Below are 22,411 nucleotides of genomic sequence, written 5' to 3' on the forward strand. Positions count from 1 at the left end.
CTAAAATGAAACGACAGTCCGAACAAACAGCAACAACAAAACAAAAACAAAAAAGTTCGTCATCTTGCGATGTACGGTTTGAGGCGAACCACGTGGACGACTTCGGGTCGCGTGCGTCGTCGTGATGTACCGGAATCACCACTGGGGATCACTTCGTAGGTTAATTGGCCAACACGTCGTAGGATCTGGTAGGGTCCGAAATACCGTCGCAGAAGCTTCTCACTGAGCCCGCGTCGTCGAATGGGAGTCCAAACCCACACACGATCCCCTGGTTGGTACTCAGCGTCTTGGCGTCGGAGGTTGTAGCGGCCGGCATCCACCAGCTGCTGGTCCGTTATACGAACTCGAGCGAGCTGGCGGGCCTCCTCCGCACGTTGAAGGTATCCTTGGACGTCGGCGTTGAGGTCGTCGTCTTCTACATGCGGAAGCATGGCGTCGAGCATCTTAGTCGGCCGTCTTCCGTAGACAAGCTCGAACGGTGTCATCTGCGTAGTTTCCTGCGTCGCTGTATTGTACGCAAACGTGACATACGGGAGGACTTCGTCTCAAGTCATATGTTCAACGTCGACGTACACGGACAGCATATCCGCAATCGTCTTGTTCAGACGTTCCGTTAGTCCGTTCGTTTTGGGGGTGGTACGCCGTCGTTCTTCGGTGATGCGTGTTGCTGTAGCGTAAGATTCCTTGCATCAGGTCTGCGGTAAAGGCCGTTCCTCGGACCGTGATTAGGACTTCAGCAGCTCCATGTCGCAGCACAACTTGGTTAATAAAGAACTTGGCGACTTCTTGTGCAGTCCCCCGCGGAAGAGCAGCGGTCTCTGCGTACCGCGTCATGTAGTCTGCCGCTACGACAATCCACTTGTTCTCCGATCGTGACGTCGGGAACGGGCCTCGAAGGTCCATTCCAATCTGTTGAAAGGGCCTCGACGGGACGGTCATCGGTTGCAGAAGTCCGGCGGGTCTTGTCGGCGGCGTTTTTCGTCGCTGGCAGTCACGGCAACTCCGAACGTAGTGGGTGACGTGGGATGTAAGGCGGGGCCAGAAGTACTTCGCCTTAATTTTTGAATAGTGCGAGCTGTGCCGAGATATTTCGTCACGAAGGTCTGCGGGGATGACAAGTAGATAATTCGTTCTTGTTCCGGGGCTGAAATTCTTCTTCAGGAGGGCGGAGGTTTTGAGGCTGAATGCTGGTAAGTTCCACTTGAACGCTCTAGGCACGGCGACGTTTCGTCCTTCGAGGTAGTCGATCATTACGTGCAAGTCCGGGTCGGCACGCTGCTTGGCGGCTAGGTCGCTCTCCGTAACAACCCCGAAGAACGCGCTGTCTTCATTGGAGTCTTGTGGTGGTGGGTCGACAGGGGCGCGGGACAGGCAGTCGGCGTCGGAGAGTTTCCTGCCGGATTTGTAGACGATTGTAACGTCGAACTCTTGCAGGCGCAAATTCCACCGCCCAAGACGGCCAGAGGGGTCATTGAAATTGGCGAGACAAAACAGCGCATGGTGGTCTGATACAACCTTGAACGGTCTGCCATACACGTATGAGCGAAATTTTGAAATGGCCCATATAATAGCCACGCACTCTTTTTCGGAGGCAGAGTAGTTTTTCTCTTCCTTCGACAGACCACGGCTGGCATAGGCGATTACGTTTTCGCACCCGCTTTGTTTTTGGGCAAGGACGGCACCCAAGCCTATATCACTGGCGTCCGTGTGTATTTCCGTTTCGGTGTTTTCGTCGAAACGAGCGAGCACGGGCGGGCTTTGCAGGTGTTTTTGCAGCTCGCAGAATGCCTTTTCTTGGTCGTGTTCCCAGCTGAAAGAGGTGCTATCTTTCGTCAAGCGCGTGAGCGGCTCTGCAATCCGCGCGAAGTTTGCGACGAAGCGCCGGTAGTATGCGCACAGTCCAAGAAATCTGCGCATGCCCTTCTTATCTTTCAGCCTTGGGAAGTTCGCTATGGCTGAAGTTTTCGCCGGGTCAGGCAGGACTCCCGCGGCGTTGACGACATGGCCCAAAAACTTCAGTTCCTCGTACGCGAAGCGGCACTTTTCAGGCTTCAGCGTTAACCCCGACGTACGGATGGCCTCGAGTACCAACTGCAACCTGGCGAGCTGTTCGTCGAAAGTCCGGGAGAATACCACAACGTCGTCGAGGTATACGAGGCAGGTGTGCCACTTCAGGCCAGCTAGCACAGTGTCCATGACTCTTTGGACGTTGCTGGTGCCGTGCATAGCCCAAACAGCATCACCTTGAACTCGTATAGGCCGTCCGGGGTTATGAATGCAGTCTTCTCTCGATCTCTCTCGTCCAATTCAATTTGTCAGTAGCCTGTCTTCAGATCCATCGATGAGAAGTACCTCGCATGGCAGAGGTGGTCGAGGGCGTCGTCGATTCGTGGCAGGGGGTACACGTCCTTTTTGGTGATCTTCTTCAATCGCCGGTAGTCAACGCAGAACCTCAGTGTGCCGTCTTTTTTCTTCACGAGTACGACCGGCGCAGCCCACGGACTTTTCGATGGCTGTATAATGTCGTCGTTGAGCATGTCGTCGACTTGAGTCCGGATGGCTTCGCGCTCGTTTGAAGAGACGCGGTACGGTGACTGTAAGGTAGGTCCGGCTCCATCCTCGGTTATTATACGGTGCTTCGCCAGAGGTGTTTGACGTAACTTTGAGTTCGACGAAAAACACTCGCTTTAGCGACGCAGCAAAGCCAATAACTTGTTCCTTTCTTCTTGCGGTAGCGCCGGATTCACGTCGAAGGGGTGCGGAAGCTTGAAGGTATCGTCGGGTGCGCGTTCAAAGTCGGCGACTGCTATCACGTCACTTGCTTGTTGCATTTCTTCGACGAACGCAATTGCAGCGCCTTTGTTTAAATGCTGGTACTCCTCGGTGAAATTGGTGACCAAAACGTGGGATTTGTGCTGCTTAAACCGCGCAATGCCTCTTGCGACAGACACACCGCGGTCAAGAAGCAACCTTTGGTCACTCTCCACGATAGCGACGACATCGGGAGCAGCACCTTCACAGTAGACGGTGATCATCAAGCTTGCGCGGGGTGGCAGGGTGACGGGATCATCGGCGATCCTTACAGCTGCACGGTGTTCGGGGTTCGATTCCAGCGTCATGGAGTGGTCGGAGGAAAAAGTTATCGACTTCGTCTGCAGATCGATTATTGCGCCGTTGTCTGTCAAAAAGTCCATTCCGAGAATTGCGTCGCGGGAGCAGTTGGGCAAAACGACGAACACTGCAGGGTATGTCGTGCCGTCTATGGTCACGCGGGATGTGCACGTTCCACTTGGCGTCACGAGGTGGCCTCCTGCTGTGCGTATGTGCTGACCGCCCCATCTGGTCATAACGTTCTTCAACTCAGACGCAAATGGTCCGCTCATTACGGAGTAGTCGGCTCCCGTGTCTACGAGGGCAACTACATCAAAACCGCCGATGGACACCTTGACGTCGGATGCCGCATTCCTCGCGTTCCGGGTGCGTCGGGGCGTCGCATCTCGGCTTGTGCGTGTTGACGGTCGGGCACTGTGCTTCGTCGTTGTCGACGTCTTCTCAGCGGACGTCTCGGTCAGGTCGGGTAAGCGTCGCGGCGTATAGCTGTCGTCGTGTTCAGGAGTCTCGTCAGGGTTAGGTCGGGTCGTCGGGATGAGGGCATGCCGTGAATCACTGTCTTCGGCGCGTCCTTGCGTCGTTAGAGGGTTTCCGGTTTTTCGCCGTAGAGCAACTTCACCTCCAGAAGTTGCTGCTTTTAGTTTCCCCCGCGTGGGCTGGGGGACCTTCCACGGGCGAAGTCAGCGTTGCTATGGCGGTTCGGCGATTGGTATGGGTAGGGCGACGGCGAACGGTTGAAACGCGCTGGGCCACGGCTGGTTTCAGATAGATACTCATCGATCTCACGTGGTCGTTGGCCAGGGAGAGGGCGAGGTGCGCCGACGGAGAAACCACGCAGTCCGAGTCTCTTGTATGGGCAGCGACCGTAGATGTGGTCGGCCTGTCCGCAGTGGTAGCACAGAGGGCGGTTATCGGGAGTTCGCCATACGTCCGTCTTCCTCGGCGTCTGGTTTCGGGCTACCGGGGGTCGGGTGGGTGACAGTGGGCGGCGGTACGGCGGGGCCTCTTGACGGCGTGTTGGAGCAGGGCGGGGTCGACGAATAGCCGCGGAGTATGTCATAGCTTGCGGCTCTCGGGGTACCTCGGATGGCGTAGAAGTTCGCAACGCCTGTTGCACTTTTTCTCTAATCACGTCGGTGAGGGAAGCGAACTTGGGGCTGCGGCAGCGTTGGGAGAAGTTTCCGCAGCTCCTCTCTCACAATCGCGCGGATAGTCTCGCGTAGGCTGTAGTCCGGGATCCGCGTGCTGCCAAAGTCGTTCGCATTGGCCGCGCCAACAAAGTTGCGGTCATACTGCTTAGCACGCATTTCGAGGGCTTTCTCAATGGTGCTGGCTTCGGTCCCGAATTCGGCGACAGTTTTGGGCGGATTTCGGACAAGTCCAGCAAACAGTTTCTCCTTCACTCCGCGCATTAGGAAGCGCAACTTCTTTTCTTCCGTCATTTCGGGGTCCGCGCGGCGAAATAGCTGCTTCATCTCCTCAATGAAGATCTCGACTCCTTCGTTGGGGTGTTGCGTGCGCGTTTCCAATAAAAGGGCGGCTCTTTCTTTCTGCACGACGGTAGTGAAGGTCTTAGTGAACTCGCTTTTGAACTGAGCCCAGTTTGTCAAGGAGCTCTCGTGGTTCTCGAAACAAGTGCGAGCCGAATCTTCCAAGTAAAAGAAAACGTGCCGGAACGTTTCTGCGTCGTCCCACCTGTTGAATTTCCGGACGCGCTCCAGTTTCTCCAACCATTCTTCTGGGTCTTCTGCGGGGGCTCCTCGGAATGATGGTGGTTCCCGTGGCTGCTGCAGGACGACGGGAGGATTGGCTTGGTTGGCCATGGTGCTGGTTGCGACGTCTTTCTTCTTCGCTTTCTCCGGTAGTAGACCGACCTCGGGTGGTAAATATTGCAGGCGGAGGCTGGCTCTTGTTGGACTGGCTTGGCGGCTTCCAGAGGTTGTAGTGGGCTTGAAGGGTGCGTACCCCGCACCTCCACGAGATGTCACGAAGCCATCCGCCGCGGTGGCTCAGTGGCTAAGGCGTTGCGCTGCTGAGCACGAGGTCGCGGGTTCGATTCCCGGCCGCGGCGGCCGCTTTTCTGATGGAGGCGAAAAGCAAAAACGCCCGTGTGTACGAGATCTCGGCGTATGATAAAGATCGCCAGGTGGTCAAAATTAATCCGGAGCCCTCCACTACGGCGCGCCTTATCGCCTGCGTTGCGTCGGCGCGTTAAACCTTACAATCAATCAATCGATCATGTCACGAAGCCAAGGACGAAGCAGTTGCTTGGAAAAGAAACAAGTTTATTGGAGCGAACTTGTGCTCCCCTAACAACTGAAAAGAATACAGAGACGGCGAAGCAGCTGTCAACAAAGTGACGTACAGCCGGTAAAAGGCTTGTCTATAACACAGTTTTCGTACTCTCAGCCCTATCCTGCCCCGCCGGCGCGGGATTTGAATAAAACTACTGCGGAATTCTGAAGTCTTCGCCCTTCGCTTTTGCCTCCGACATGTTTGGAACGAGTATGTTTCTGGAGTTTTCGCATGTAACTGGTTGAAGTTCAAATCGCTGTTATAGACAAGCGTTTTACCGACTGTACGTGCGTCGGCGAGCGTCGCAGAATCGAATGCCGCGGCATCTGCTGTGCATGCTTTTATCTTTCGGCGCGAGAGTTTCTGGAACCGTCGATTCGCATCCAGAACATTGTAGATCACAGAAGATTATTCTTGGCTAGCGTCGTTAGGGCGAAACACTCTGCTTATCTAAATGAGATAGCCCGTGCGGCATAAAAATAAATGGAACACGCGCTTCGCATGGGACACAGATAACAGAGCCGGGTGCGGCCGGGCATGAAAAACAAACAATAAATAAACAAACCCGTAGATGGTTCGCGGCAATATGTCAAATGGCGTGCAATAAAAAAATAATACCTGAAAAAATACTTTACCGCTTTTCGCTCTCGCCATGGTGAAATTTTTAAAAATTTTCAGTAATATAGACTTCCAACGCCGTGATCACAAAGTGCTGATGAATTCTGAAGCTGTTTGAAAGAGCAGTTTGGGTAGGCGTGCACATCACCTGGTAGGCCTTTTTGACTCTTCAGCCGTGTCATTTGTAAAAAACAATTTGACCTCTTTAGCGCCGTCGCAGGGCGAAATCCTTAAAAACGGTTCTGTGCACTTGTATGAGTAACATATTCCAGCAAAAATCTATTGAATAAATAAATCGATGCAAGATTTAGTTGACAATCTTTAGAAACATCAATTTTTTTCCGGAATGCGGAATCACCTCGATACTCTAGGTTAGGGCGAAATCCAAAAACTACTTTGGAGATATTCTTATGGGATACATATATCAGCAAAAAGCGCTTGAAAATGTCAACGAGTGAAATATGTAATAATGAATTTAAGAAAACAAAATTTGTCCCTTTCCTTCGGTTGGGAGTGCAATTTCCAAAAGTCGCCCCTTAGTGAGCCTCTACGCCAAGTCGCAAATGTACTACTGCAATTGCAAATCTAGATGTAGCAGTTTTCGCTGGGCGTTGATGAGTCATTCAGTCAGTCAGTCTGTCAGTCAGTCAGTCGGGCACTTCATTTTATACGTATGTATGTGTGTGCGTATGCATGTATGTATGTATGTATGTATGTATGTATGTATGTATGTATGTATGTACCATTGCATGCATGTATATATGGATGTACCTATGTACGTATGTATGTATGTATGTATGTATGGATGGATGTATGTATGTATGTAGGAATGTATGTAGGGAACGAAGGGCTTTGAAGGTGGTCACTAGATAGAAATAATACTTTGGAGAAGGTAGCGGCCTCAGACCTCTGCCAACGTTTCGACAAGGGGACTTGTCTTTTTCAAGGCATCAGGGTTCATTTCTGGCAGACTGTTTTATAGATTGAGATTGAGTTGGAGAGAAAGGGGGGAGGTTGTTTAGAGCGAGGCTGAAAGGAAGAAAGCAGAGAGGGTCAACGGTCGGTTGAACGGAGCGAAATAGTGAGAGAGAAACAGAGGTGTGGTTATTGCGACAGGACTCCCCAAGAGAGAAAGAGGGAAGACTACGAGCGGGCCGGCGGAAAGAGGGGGAAATGGTTTAAGCTAGGCTGCGGTGCTGCCGGGAAACCTCAAAGGAGGATTCCGGTTGGGGCCAAGGGGGGCGTCTTACGGGTTGCGATTGCAAGGTTACTGAACTGTGTGTAACATAGAAAACTCGTAAACAACAACAGCCCGTATAGTCCGAAGAATTCCGGGTGGGGAGGCCAGTGTTCGTAGAATAGAAGGGGTATCCGACTACGTAAGTAAAGCTTTGCTTTAAAAGGGTTCGACGACCCCTGACATCCCTATCATCCTGGCTCCTGGACTCGCGTCATCCCTGGTAATTAAGCAGCTCACGTCGCGGCTAACGATGTGATACACCAAGCCGTTGCTAATTGGGGCTAGTCTCTATCCGCCCCCCCCCCAAGATCAGGCCCACCCACTGAGTGGCTACGCAGAAATCCTCGCTCTGTATAGCAAACTCGCTGCAGCCTCCGACCATCACACTGGCGCTTCTCCCGAGAGGAAGCTATAACTTCGAGGTGATATCAGACAAATACCTACACCCTTCCCGCCCACCTCCACCTCATCTTCCCCACCCAAAAGCCCTCCTTCAGTACTTAGTGCCCAGCCTGCCACGTTAAACCTTTATTAGGGTGTACCGAACCTCCCCACATTTGCCCCAAATCCCCGACCGCTCGTTCAAACAGTGGAGGGCTTCCCTGGACAGCCCACAGCCGGATAACTAGTTTAAACCTGGTGGCTCGAGCAAGGACAGCCAGTCGAATTCAAGGAATCCCCTTCTAGGGATGCCTTTTACAAGGCGGGTTCTCATAATATCAGCCCCGGCTCGACAAATAAAATTTTATTCTCTCTCTCTCTCTCTCTCTCTCTCTCTCTCTCTCTCTCTCTCTCTCTGCCATTGCACATTATTTCTTGTTTCTGCGCTCTGGTTTTGTATGTATGTGCCATATGCAATGCGCAGTAATAATGTTGATCATTTCGCTTTCTGAGGTCTTCTTCGCTCTTTGTGTTGCCTTGTATATGTGGTCTGCCCAGAAGTTTTATAAAGGGGCCTCGAAAAACAAATGAAGCCTTGGTTCATGTGAAAGAGTGTGTCGTCAGAATAACACTGGCCCTACTTGTAACGCGAATATTGCTAAAATAAGCCGCATAATGAGAAAACAGACAGTAGGCTGATGAGAAAACAGAGAATAGGCTTGTGACCCCGAAGCTACTTTTCTGCGTTAAAATTATGACGTATTTAAGGCAGCTGGTTGCGATTGCCTGAGGCCGACAAAATTCAACTCAAATGAAACAGGCATTATAAGATTACAGAACGAGGAATTTGGATCCATATACACTGCACCTTCTTTTCATAGCAGCACGAATGGTGTGGTAAACAATGGACGTTACGAAGGAAAATTTGCAGTGACATCTACTTTTAGGTCAAGATGTACGACGCGATATCGTTACATCGACAATGAAGGAGTGTTTTGGAACAGAGTCGCTGCGTTTAGCGATTACTGCTTTCCAAGCACTGAGGTAAGCTATGAGTGCGAGACTAGCCTCAACGATTTTAAATCGCCGCAGCACAGGACAGACAAACGTTATTTACGCTTGTGTGGTTTAAGATGTGGGCGTGAATGGTAGCGGCGGCTATGTGTTGATCAATTTCAGCAAAAAAGCGACACTCTTAGTGGTTCAGAGTGCTTATTCCTTCATGTCGTGGCCGGTCGTAATAATCTGGGTTTTGCTTAAGAGACAAACGAATGCCTTGGTTCAGTTAAAAATAGTGTGGGTTTATTCAGAAGGGGACCCAAAGTCTAGATTCCCGGATGCATGCAGCTTGTTCCCTGCCCCTTCAGCCTGACCTTAACCTGGCGAACTTGTCAGGGCTGCCTCCCTTCTCACCACAGAAATGGAATGTGCAGTGTCTGAGTTGTTCTCCCTTCGCCATGCCCTTTAAAATGGCTGTGTTGCGTGGAAGGTGGTGCATGTTTACGGCATTTATCACAGTTTTCATTCCCCGTCAGATGTTACCTACCAAGCATGTTCCTCCAGATGCACGGGCTTCAGCAGGGGGGTGCAAAACGTGCACTTGCCTCTCTCAAAACCCACCCCAGTAGAATTGCTCCGCCCCCTCACCCTGTTCCCCTCAATACATCGGGTTTGCCCCCTCAAGCCAAAATCCTCCCAAAGCCCATGCCAAGATTTATTTGTGAATCAGTTGGCTTACATCCTGTCCAGAGTTCGTGTATTAAGCCTTAGAGCCATTGGCAGGCGAAGGATCGTGTTCGTAGGTATAGAAACAGGAAAAGTTCTCTGCATTTTTTGGGAACGGGAGTGTGGCAGACGTGGTCGGAAGGAGCGTCATATAGGAGTATGCATGCAACCTCGGTACCTTGCATGGGCACCCGTACCCGAGCGTCATATAGGAGTAAGCAACCTCCGTACCTTCAGGACCATCGGGTACGGGTGCCCATGAAATTTGACCATCTAGCACTGAAGGTGGCAGAACCTTTCGGGAGCGTTTAAATAACCTGTCTGTATTGTTTTTGAAATGCTGTAATGGTAGTCCGTAATGATATTTGTGGTTGTATTTGACAATCTCGCTAGTTGCATTGCAAAGAGGATGGCTGAAATCACCGCTACTTTCGTTGCTGTGTGTAGAGGAGGGTCATGCAGTCACAAATATTGCCAGGTTGGACTGACTGATCTGTACTGCAACGATTGTTTCCTGGGTACGTTAGTACGTTCGAAGTCGGTGTATACTGTGTTTACATGGTTTTGGGATTTTAACGGAAGAGCTTAAAGCGTGCCTTCCCCCCCCCCCCGTCCTTGCTTAGGTTTGGATACCAAGATTTTGGTTGGGAAGTTTTTGTGAGGACTGGCTTCATCTCTGACATATCCATCATAAAATTTCATGACATATCCGACATGAAATCGAGTGTCGTCTTGCATTCGACAGCCCTTCCAGACTTTTTTTCAGAACTGCTTGCTCTGGGCTAGAAAAGTTGCTTTCTAAACGTTTGAATTGTGTTATAAAGACCCATTAACCTTTTAGGAGACCGCGAAAGTTGGGAGGTTGAGTGCTGCCGCTTATCTTGTCCTGATGAAGGCGTTAATGGGGTTTTCTCTGGTGAGTGTAAGTTTGTGGTACGGCAAGATGTACGAATTTCGGCTCATAATCAGTGCCTGTATTAATCTTATCGTTTCGTCTTTCACTCTTGCAGTTCCCCTGGCTATGCGTTTCCCAATTTGGTCAATTGTGGTAAAGATTGTTTGTATTTTGGCAATTGTTAGACTCCTTTTGATGTTTGACTGTAGTGCCATGAGGTGAATGTTCGCTTTTGTGTTCTCTGACGTGACAATATTTCAGGGTGGCCTCTCTTACCTTCGCCGCTTGGCGACCCCATTCTTTTGCACCACACACTTTGCAGCAGTGACACAGCCGCGGAAAATTCGACAAGTAACTTAAAAGTAGTGTTATTATGCGCTATACGCGCGGAATTTCATTTCATGCTCGGAAATATGTTATTTCGTTTATGCTCCTAATCTGGACCTTTTTTAGCTTTAGAGACCGCCAATAATCTGCCCCTGCTTTTGTTATCTGACACAATGTTGTTGCCAGGATTAGTGATGTGGGAGAACCGCTTTGGCGTGATGGCGTCAGTTGCAGGCACGGCTGGCGACAGTCTACGGAGCATGCTACGTAGCATTCGACCACCGACCGAGACAGAATTATTTCCTATGCGCAGGCGCGGGGCGTGCTGAATTTGCGTACCTTTTCTTTTGTTTTGGGTGTACCATTATTGTCCTTCTTTCTATATATCAGCTGGTACTGCACGTACTCCAGATAAGGGCGATCCTTCGCATCTGGCTGTCTCAGCCGTAGATTCCGCATAGCAGCGGTGACGTATTTCCGCGGACACGTGATGAGCACGGTTGATAGCTGATGGTTAGCAGGCACGGAAAAATCGAAAAATGAGCCCAATAACGCATTCGTGTTAATACGTAAACATAGAAGGACCAGTCTGTACGGCGCGCAGTATGCCGTCCGAAGCTGCAGAGTCGTCGGGAGGGTTGGGCCTGTCTGACACGACACTGCTCAACTGGCATAAGCCACAGCATATCAAATCTTTCACAAACGATTAATATCAACAGTAACAAAATTAAGCCAGCTATATATCCGGTCAAAACAAAAGCAAGTGGGAACAGCGAACTCTGAGCGGTATTGTGCTGCTACCTTGATATGAATGTGGAGAGTAAACAAACGACAACATAAGTCATCTTTCGCCGTTGGCAGCAGCCTTAGTCAACATACTAACTTCCATTTCAGGTACCTTCCCTAAACATGACCTCGCGGACGTCACAAAACACATGATTTAACAGGAGAATTATTATTTTAGATTAAAATTTTTAATTTCTCAGCGAATAACTGCTTCCGCATTGAACGCAGAGCGTCCAGCTCACCATCTTGCTCTTCGGTAGCGGTAGTCTTTGTGACAAGCCTGGTGGACTGGACGGGACATTGCGTGTCTGAATCAGTTGGAGAGTTGTGGTCGCTTGCCGTCGGTGTACCGGAAATGGCCGCGCCCGGTGTCGGTCGAGTTTTCTTAGTCATCCGTCCCTCGAGGCCGACGGTAAAAAACCCCAGTGTTGGCGTCGGTGCCTTCGAGGGAGTCGTTGGTTGGTATTCTGCCACTACCAGCCATGGTTCCAGGTAGCTCAAGCTGAGTCGGCGGTGAACGGTTCCGTGTCTGACTCGCCCGAAGCCACTGGCATCCCTGCTGCTCTCCCTGTCGGTCTCTGGTCTTCTTCCCGGGTTTGTCGGCACCAAATGTTGGGGCAAGAGGACACAGAAAGCAGGGTTCGGTGTCATGGCTTCCAGGAACGAGGTTCTGCCCTTTATTGACACGAACAAGTACATGGTCATGATGATGATTGGGATGTTGACGGCACATACCCCACACGGCGGATTCATCAGTCCCCTTAAAACTCTACGATATCCTCAGTATATTATATCAAATTCTGTTGTCAGTTTTATTTCCTTGTATAGCCTTCAAACTGCCGCAAACTGCGGGATGCGTTTTCTTTCTGTTGTAATGTCCCGGCGGGGTGGCTCAGTGACTAAGGCTTTGTGCTAGTGATCCCAAGGACGCCGATAAGAATTCTGGCCGCGGCAGCCGCTTTTATAATGGAGGTCAAAAGTGACAAATCCCATGTGTTCGAGATCTCGGTGCACAATATAGATCCCCAGGTGGTCAAATTTAATCCGGAGCCTTGCACAATGGCGTGCCTCGTAGCCTGTGTAACGGCGGTGCGTTAAACCATACTATCAATCAATGAATCAATCAATCAATTGGCTTCTGTTGCTTATCTGTTGTTTTATTAAGTTTATATGCCCATTTACGATCCTTTTTGCACGCTAAAACTCGCAGTCATGACTTTGTTACCCTACTCACTCAATGTCCTACGATAGAACCTCTACGATATCATCATCATCATCACCATGAGCAGCAGCCTATCTACGCCCACTGGAGGGCAATGGCCTTTCCCATAGATCTCCAATTATCCAAGTCCTGGGCTAACTGCGACCAACTTATACACGTAAACATCTCGATCTCATCTTCCCATCTGACTTTCTGCCGCCCCCGGCCAAGCTTGCCTTCTCGAGGGATCCACTCTGTTACCCTTAATGACCAACGATTATCCGGCCTTCGCATTACATGCCCGGCTCACACCAATTTCTTATCAATTTCAAATATGTCCTTAACACGCGTTTTGTTCCCTGACCCACTCCGCTCTCTTCTTGTCACTTTACACCCATCATTTTACGTTATATTGCTCGTTGAGTCGTCCTCAGTTTACGTTGGACTTTTTTTGTCAGCTTCCAAATTTCTACTATATATTTAAATTTATCAGTATATGCTTTGCGTGCAGCAATTTTTTGTTTGCCAGTCTTCAAACACCCGCAAATCACATATTCCTACAAATATAAAAAATCAACTTAAAAGTGCAAAACAGCTTTCTTAAGACGGATCACTCCACCGAAGAAGTGCGCTGCCTTATCTCATTTTAAAAATGGCATTAAAAAGTAAGGCTTGCGCTCTTAACCTTCACTGCCCTTACTCTTTAAAACTGCATATACTAGTGCATAATGTAAATCGCGAGACCTTTACGTCTCGCAGGTTAAAACCAAACCTACATAATTGATATGATGCCCAAATATCTTTTTAAAAGTTGAAGCTCACCGATATATCTTTTTTTTTTGCCTTTCGCAGGCAGCAGCTCTTCGGGAAGACCTATTGCAATTGTCACGTCGCTGAGCACAAGAAGCATCACGAACGCTGCCTTAACCACAACAACGACTACCACGTCCACCGCTACCATGACTACTACTACAACTAGAAGAACGACCACTACAACCACGGCCACGACCATGACCACGACTACAACTACAACCACAACCACGACAACAACGACCACTACTACAACCACAACCACGACAACACCTTTACTCCTAGAAAGCAGCAGCTCTTCGGGAACACCTATTGCAATAGCCACATCGCTGAGAACAAGCAGCATCACAACCGCTACCTCAACCGCAACAATGACCACCACGCTCACGACAATACCTATTGCAATAGTTACGTGGCTGAGTACAAGCGGCACCACAACCGCTACCTCAACCGCAACAACGACCACCACGTCCATGACCACCACGACGACGCCCACCAGCACCACCACGGCCACTACGACTACTCCTACAACCACAACCATGAACACAACAACAATCACTGCAACAACCACAACCCCGACAACTACAAGCACGTCCACTCCAACAACCACAACTACTACAACCGCAACCACTACAACAACTATTACAACCACCAACGACACCTACAACAACGACACCTACAACAACGACACCTACAACGACGAAGATCCTTTTTCTGATCATCAGTAGTATTCATCCCAACTTGTCAAGCTTCTGAAAGCACCCTCATAGACTCAACAGCTGTCTAAAAATGCTGTAGAACGTAACCGATAATAAACTTCATTGGAGCGAGGCGGCAGCAACTAACGTCATCCCCACTACATTTGGGCTGGTGTTGGGAAATAGTGTATTTCCGTCAAATTCAGTTTCAGATCGGCTGCAGGAAAAAAGTAAAGGTTCGCAAAGTATTCTGTGATGTCGAAATGATTCTACTGTAGTGTTTCTTCATGTCATTTTATTACACGTGTACAGGCACGTCTTGAATTTACAAATAGGCCGACGACAACGTCACACGGTTGCCAATTATGTCATGACAAACTCCAGCGTAGATGTCCATAAAAAGGCATCTATAGTACAATACAGGCGGAAAATGAACGACGACGGAAAGGAAGTATCGACATAATACGAGACTTGACGCTGTTTGTGCTATTACCGCACTTTCTTTGGAGCCTCCCGATAGTCATCAGCGTCTGTGGTTGGCAGGGCTACCTATATTTCTCTGCGTGTCATATTATCAATAAAAATGCGCAAACAGGAGATGTTGCAGAAACGTTTTCAACTTTTCATTCATACAGTGATGAATTTTCTCCCTTAGCTCACTCGAACAAAAATCCGCCAATTGTTTTTTACCGAGGAAGTGCTTCATACATGTCCACATCGAAAAAAAAACACCTGTGTTTACAGTTCACACCCATAAAAAAACCGGAGTGGAGGACACATGTAGCCCTCAGCTGTGCCTTCTCCTTGCGTGTAATTTGCCTACTTCATGCTGTAATCACCACAAAACGAACCAACGTATCCCGCGTAAGCTTCCCAGGCAGCACAGAAAACGTGGCCAGCCTTTGGCTTATTTTTGGCCGATGCTTGGCCTGTTAGGCCATTGGCAAAGTTTGGACTACCAGAGAACTTATGTTCTTTGGCATGCGTTTGGTCACAGAATACTTGTCTGTTCGGCCAGCCGAGGTCTTTACACCAAAGGCAAATATCTGGCCACAGAGAACATGTTTTTTCATTGGTCACCACATGTCCGATGACGAACAGCACGGGTCCGGCCACAGATTACTTGTTTCCTTTTTGGCCAGCTGAGGTCGGAAGACGAACTGCAAGCGACTGGCCACGGGGGCCGCGTTGTTTTGGCCAGTTTAGGTCCCCAGATGAACGGCAAGCATCTGCACACGGAGTACACGCTTTCTCCATGGCCACCATACGTCTGATGACGAACAAAGAGCGTCTGGCCACGCATTAATCGTTTCCCATTTGGCCAGCGCAAGGTGGAACACGAACGGCAAAAGTCTGGCCACGAATGAACGAATGACTTCTTTCCTGTTTGACCGACAAAGGTCCGAAGACGAACAACAAGCATCTGGACGCGGTAAAGTCGTTTTCTCAGCGGCCACCCATGTAGAAAAGATCTTCGGACAGAGAATTGCGTGTATGTACGTGACGACGTCTGGAAGGACGGGTCGCGGTGGACGGGAAATACAGTGGTGCGGGAGAACGAGCTGCATGTCTGTGGGGACTCTATGGCATGCAGTAGCATGGTATGTAGTTTCGCGAGGGCCTGGAGGTGACAGTAACCTCTACGGCGAATCTCCCTTTCTGTGAGTCAGCTAATGGAGGCCATTATAGGCAGAAAAATCTCTCCTTTAGTTTAAAAGATCTGATGAAGCATGTAGGGCTGCTGACATGAGACTTGCTTTAACTGAAATGTTAGTGTGTGGGATGCTAAATTCAACTTCAAACATTTTTTTCGCGCCGAAGCTGGCCTAAACAAAGAGGTATACGTAAATGCTACATTTACATCACACGAGGGTATTACGTTATCGCCGCAAAGGCGACGTCAGGGCATTCTTTTAAAATAAACGAAAAAAACGGCAGCTGTTGCAATTGATCTAACTAGCATTTGATCTGTTGTTTGGAAGCACCGTGCCACTCTGGTTACTTTAGTCGTGATACCCATGAATAAAAGCAAAAACAGGCAATGAGCATGTAGACAAGTCATTAATTTACTTTTTCCAAGCCTACCAAGCACATCATATGCTCCTATACTCGGTGACAACTTAAGAACGGCACCGGAAGTTGCCGCTGTGCCTTATCACTGTAGGCGGATGTTTCCCCGCGCGGCGCAAGTAGGGCGTTACTGGGAATATTTTGAACATGGCGTGAGCCGTTCTCGTGATTTTGTGGACTTAATATGCTTATAAACGACTCCAGTGACGACAAACTGCGTGAGACAAGGCAGACGGTATCTCGCATTCATAGCAAACCCCTTTCAAAACGCGCGCGCACTGACGTCACGGGTACGACGCTCTGGCGGAGTGATACACCACATGAGGTGGTGCCGTTCTTGAGTTGTAACCGAGTATAGCATACAGCTAAGTGCCCGTGATACACTTGGCGCTACTGATTCACATCAGCTTTTCATTTGAGACATGTGCTGTGTTAATAAATATTGAGAGGACAAGGTTTACCGGAGAGGCCGATGTTCGGGGCGACCGTTTATTCGGAGGCTCGAGCAGGGAACGCCCGATTACACACACCATGATGATGAGTATTCACAGAGATGAGGACGAAGTGCTAGAGAACGTTCGCTAATGATGATGATAATGTACAGATGAAGAGGAAGCACTGATGGCCGTCCGATGATTCCCCACCAAGACCGACTGTGCCAACTGGTGCCGGTAGATTGCCCAAGGATGCTCACACTTTCCCCCCGCTAGCGGAGTCGGCCGCCTGGCCGCGAGTCATTCTGGAGCCCGGCGCCTGAAGGGCTTGAGGCGAGATACGTGGACTATTTTGACGCCACGGCGACGACGGTCTGTTACGGGGCCCATCGGTGCTATGCGGTAATTAACTGCAGAACTTCTCACAAAGACCAGGCTTCCATAGGAGCACTTCATCACCAGGGTGACAACGAACGGAGGAATGTTTCGAGTCGTATCTTGTCTTCCTGACTTGCTGATGAGCTTCAGTGTGCAAGCGTGCTTGTTCTCGGCAATATGCGTGTCGTGAAATGTACTGCTCATGGGTTGGTGCGTCAGAGGAAACAGGGGCGGAGAAGAAAGTTGACTCGAAGGTATAGGAAGGTGAGCGGCCGAAGACGAGAAAGAACGGAGAGTAGCCAGTAGTATGCTGACGTGCAGTGTTATAAGCAAAGCTGACTAAGGGGAGGACAATGTCCCAGTTGCGATGGTCGGGGCTTATAAACATAGAGATCATGTCCGAAAGAGTTCGGTGGAAACGTTCGGTTAAGCCGTTTGTCTGGGGATGGTAGCCGGAAGTAGTCTTGTGCACGATGTTGGAGGCACGCAGGAGCTCCTCAACAATGGTCGCCAGGAAGGTTCGCCCGCGGTCGCTAAGAAGTATGCGTGGTGCACCATGCCGCAAAATGATGTGATGTAGAATGAATTCGGCGACTTCTGCGGCTGTCCCGGAGCGTACAGGTGCAGTTTCAGCATATCTTGTCAAGTGATCGACCGCCGTCACTATCCACCGGTGACCAGACTGCGTGATGGGCAAAGGTCCATAAAAGTCGATTCCGACCGTCTGGAAAGGCGCGAAGGGACAAGGTAAGGGCTGAAGCAACCCGGCAGGGGGAGCCGTCGAACGTTTGCGACGCTGGCAAGATGCACACGAGGAAACGTATTTTGCGACAGTTGTTGAGATCCCAGGCCAGAAGTAGAGGCTGCGGACCCTATCATAAGTCTTCGCAAATCCAAGGTGCCCAGCCGTGGCATCGTCGTGACAAGCTTCTAATATCGATGTGCGAAGGGAACGGGGTACGACAGGCACCCATTTGTGGCCGGTAGGGTGGTGGTTGCGACGGTGAAGCGTGCCATGCAGGAGCTGGAAATTGTCGAGTTGACGGCGAGCACGACTGTTGGGAGGCTGTACGCGGCCGGTAAGGTAGTCAATGATAGGACCAAAGTATGCGTCCGCCCTCTGCAACGAAAGAAGTTCTGGAGGGTCTTCCAAGGCAGGAGACGTAACGGGTGCTACTTGGAGTACGGTTTTCGGGACCTCCACAGCAGGTGACGGAATGGTGGTCAGAGGGCATCGAGACAGGGCGTCGGCATCGAGATGTTTCCGCCCGGACTTATGTGTGACGACGAAATTATACTGCTGCAGGCGGAGAACCCAGGGGCCTAGGCGTCCGGACAAGTTCTTGAGGGAAGACAACCAACACAGAGCGTGGTGGTCTGTTACGATGGTGAAGTGGCGGCCATAAAGGTATGGGCGGAATTTTTGAACGGCCCACACTACTGCCAGACACTCTTGCTCTGTGATGGTATAGTTTTGTTCAGCACTTGTCAGGGAACGACTGGCATAGGCAACTACTCTTTCCTGATTCTGGGCGTCCCGCTGCAGAAGGACAGCGCCAAGGCCATGACCGCTGGTGTCCGTGTGGAGTATTGTGGGGCTCTTTTCGTCGAAGTGGCGCAGAACAGGTCGAGATGTGAGCGCGTCCTTAAGTGCTTGAAAGGCTGCTTCACATTCGCTCGACCAGTCGTAGGGCGTGCCAGTCTTTAAAAGCTTGTGTAAAGGAGAAGCAATGGCGGCAAAGTTACGCACGAAGCGACGGAAGTAAGAAGCCAAGCCGAGGAAGCTCCGTAGATCTTTTAAGTGGAGCGGACGAGGGAAATCGACTACAGCGGCTATCTTGCCAGGATCAGGTTCTATGCCCTCTTTGCTGACCACGTGGCCCAATACCCTAATAGTCTTACTCGAAAAGCAGCATTTCTTTGCATTAAGCTGAAGCCCAGCGCGGGCAAGGCACGCTAATACTTCTTCCAGACGCTTGAGGTGCTCGGAGAACGTGGACGAGAAGATGACAATATCGTCAAGGTAGCAGAAGCACGTTTTCCATTTTAGGCCACGCAGAACTGTATCCATCATCCGTTCAAACGTGGCCGGAGCATTGCACAGCCCGAACGGCATCACGTTGAACTCGTAGAGGCCGTCAGGCGTAGCGAATGCTGTCTTCTCTTTGTCCGACTCACGCAGCGGAATTTGCCAGTAACCGGACCTTAGGTCCAGACTGGAAAAATACTCAGTGCCTTGAAGGCAGTCCAGAGCATCGTCAATGCGAGGCATCGGGTACACATCCTTCCGAGTGATCTTATTTAGAGCCCTGTAATCGACGCAGAAGCGCACTGAGCCATCCTTCTTCTCCACCAAGACGACAGGTGAAGACCACGGGCTTGCCGAGGGACGTATGATTTTGCGCTTGAGCATGTCGGCCACATTGTCGTCAATTATTTTTCTTTCTTATGGTGAGACACGGTATGGACGACGGCGAACTATGTCGGGGCCATCAGTTTCGATGCAGTGCTCTGTGGTAGAAGTCTGCGAAAGAGAGGGGAAGCACGAGTCGAAGGAAGCTTGGTATTTAGAGAGCACGTCTAGAAGAGACTTTTTTTGGGATGGAGTGAGATCGGGGCTGATGACGGTACCAAGAAGAGGTGTGGGGGAGGTAGAAACCGAATTGGGTGGACACTGTGGAGTTACGGCAGGCGGGAGAACGGCGGCAATTTCGTCATTAACTGATCCAATCGTGCAACCCTTAGACAGCAGAATTGGTTCTGGTGTTGTATTCTGAACAGTAATGAGTGCAGTACCTTGCGTAAATCGGACAAGACCCGCAGCGACTGTAATACCGCGCGATAGCAAACGAGCAGAGGGCACCACAAGGACATCTCCCCCAGTAATGGCTCCAGCGGAAATCGGCAAGATGTGCTCGCAGCTAGCAGGTATAACACAATCTGCTGTCAAAGTCACTGACTCCGTTGAAGCGGAAACAATTAAGTCTTCTGTATCCGAGATGTCGATGGCGGGTTGATGACATGAAATGATAGCAGACGTCGAAGAGAGAAAGTCCCAGCCCAATATCAGCTTGTGGTCGCAAGGAGAGAGCACAGCACACAATATGTGGTAAGTAACTCCGGCGATCATAACCCTAACTGTACAGTATCCCGAAAGTGTAAGTGCAGTCTCATTAGCACCGCGCAAAGATGGCCCTACGTAGGAAGTCCTCACTTTTCGTAAACATGTACACAAATCGGCATGGATAATCGAAATGCTTGTTCCCGTATCAATCAAAGCTTGTACACGAATCCCCTCAACAGATACCGATAGCATATTAGCTGGATGACCTGGGGGAATTTCAATTTTCGAAACTTGTGCAGTTTTCCCCTCAAAAACTGCAGGGCCTAGTTTCCCGCCAATTGGTTAGTCTCATGAGAGACAGGGCGAAGAGGAGGCGACGTGCGGCGATACGGAGACGGAGATCGGCGGCGCACTTCTCGGGAATCGTGATGGAAGGCTGGTTGGCCAGGTGGAGACGACGAGCGTCGCATAGGAGTCGTATAGGACCGGGGACGGTAACCGGAACCAAAACGGAAGTCATCCCGTTCGTTGACATCGTAGCCACGTCTTTCGTCTTGCTGGCGTCGCCTGCAGAAACGATAGATGTGACCAGGGATTCCACAATAGTAGCACGTTGGCCGGCGAGTGCGGAGGGCCTGGCGGGGTTGTCGCCCCGTCGGCTGGTAGGTCTGCGGGCGGGAGACCGCAGGAACAGCTGCCACAAACCCAGGGTGAGGCTGAGCAGCGACTGTCGCCAACGGCAAGGGCGTTCGGCTTACGACTTCGCAATACGACGGGTTGGTTGCCGCTGTCGATAGAGGGGACGCCGAAAGGCAGGACATAGACGCCAGCTCCTCTTGAACTATTTCACGAAGCCCAGGTGCAGGAGCGCTGCGACGAACGCTGGCACTGCATAGTGACGGTTGGTTGCCGACCTCTTCACGAATTATGGCACGAATCATCGTGCGCAGCTTATCATTGGCGAGATAGGCAGGTGCCAGCGAGTCATTGTGTAGGCGGATGGATTGCAGCTCGTCCAATCGTTGACACGTCACGACAACATCGGCTACCGTCGCTGGGTTCTGCACAGCAAGGGCTGAAAATGCAAACTGGCCGATCCCCTTCATAATGTGACGCACCCGATCTGCCTCTGGCATATCCCCGTTGACCCGACGGCACAGCACAAGAACGTCCTCTATATACGACGTATACGTCTCTTGGGCATGTTGCACGCGATCGTCCAGCTGTTTCTTCGCGGCGTCAGAACGAGCAGCGGATGAGCCAAATTTCTGGCGTATCTGCCCGGTGAAATCGGGCCAGTCAGCGATTCGGTGCTCGTTGTTGAAGAACCACGTCTTGGCTGCTTTGTCGAGGGACCACGTGACGTTCTGCAGCTTAGCGCGGTCGTCCAACCTGTTAAAGGCGCTTACTCGTTCGTAGCTATCGACCCACTCCTCAATACCTTCGCCACGAAGGCCAGCGAACGATGGCGGGTCGCGCTGGCGGGTCGTAATGATACACTGCGGCGGTGCCGGGTTGGCGGCAGTGTTGGCCGATTCTCGCGTCATGGGCATGACTGGGCCAGGCAACCGGTGACCGGAACGCAGCTCCAGGAGTGGGACCGAAGAGGTACGAAGCGGGACCGAAACGCACCCGCCACCACTTGAGAGGACAAGGTTTATCGGAGAGGCCGATGTTCGGGGCGACCGTTTATTCGGAGGCTCGAGCAGGGAACGCCCGATTACACACACCATGATGATAAGTATTCACAGACATGAGGACAAAGTGCTAGAGCACGTTCGCTAATGATGATGATAATGTACAGATGAAGAGGAAGCACTGATGGCCGTCCGATGATTCCCCACCAAGACCGACTGTGCCAACTGGTGCCGGTAGATTGCCCAAGGATGCTCACAATATTATTAAATTTGCGTCGTAATAACACCATACCCCTTAGCCCTGCTATTATGCATGACTACATACTTCCCTGTGCCACAATGTCTTGTGACCTAGCTACTTCGACGAAAACACGATGTTTCGTCATTGGTGAGTGGGACATCCTTGACGCTTCATTTCAGTTATATTTCCTATAGAGTTCAATACCTGGACAAAAAAAAGAACCCTTCGAGGATTCGAAATATGTATTTTACGATAGCTACAGGCTATGCTAAGGTTTTACGCTCTAATGTATATTTATATGAAACGCGAATACTCTGAAACGATCTGAGTTATTCATCAAAAGTTGTGGGAACCACGGAAGTGGCGAAGCCCTATATTTCTCGCACCCAGAGCAAAAGAACTCTCCTGACATGCAGAGAGGATAATACAAGCGTTATGAGGTTGCACGCAGGTTGTTGAATCCAAGCTATGCTTACGACGATTGTGAATACCTTAATTGT

At 50.4% G+C, this 22,411-nt stretch overlaps 1 pseudogene; it reads left to right on the forward strand.

Moving 5' to 3' along the window:
* LOC144153462 (uncharacterized) overlaps window positions 1-14,107 on the forward strand; it is an 84,695-nt pseudogene extending 70,588 nt beyond the window's left edge.
* Window positions 14,108-22,411: the final 8,304 nt, after the last annotated feature.

This window comes from Haemaphysalis longicornis, unplaced genomic scaffold (assembly GCF_048455015.1).
Source record: "Haemaphysalis longicornis isolate Haplotype H1 unplaced genomic scaffold, Haemaphysalis longicornis Haplotype H1 scaffold_9, whole genome shotgun sequence".
NCBI classification, from domain to species: Eukaryota; Metazoa; Arthropoda; class Arachnida; order Ixodida; family Ixodidae; genus Haemaphysalis; species Haemaphysalis longicornis.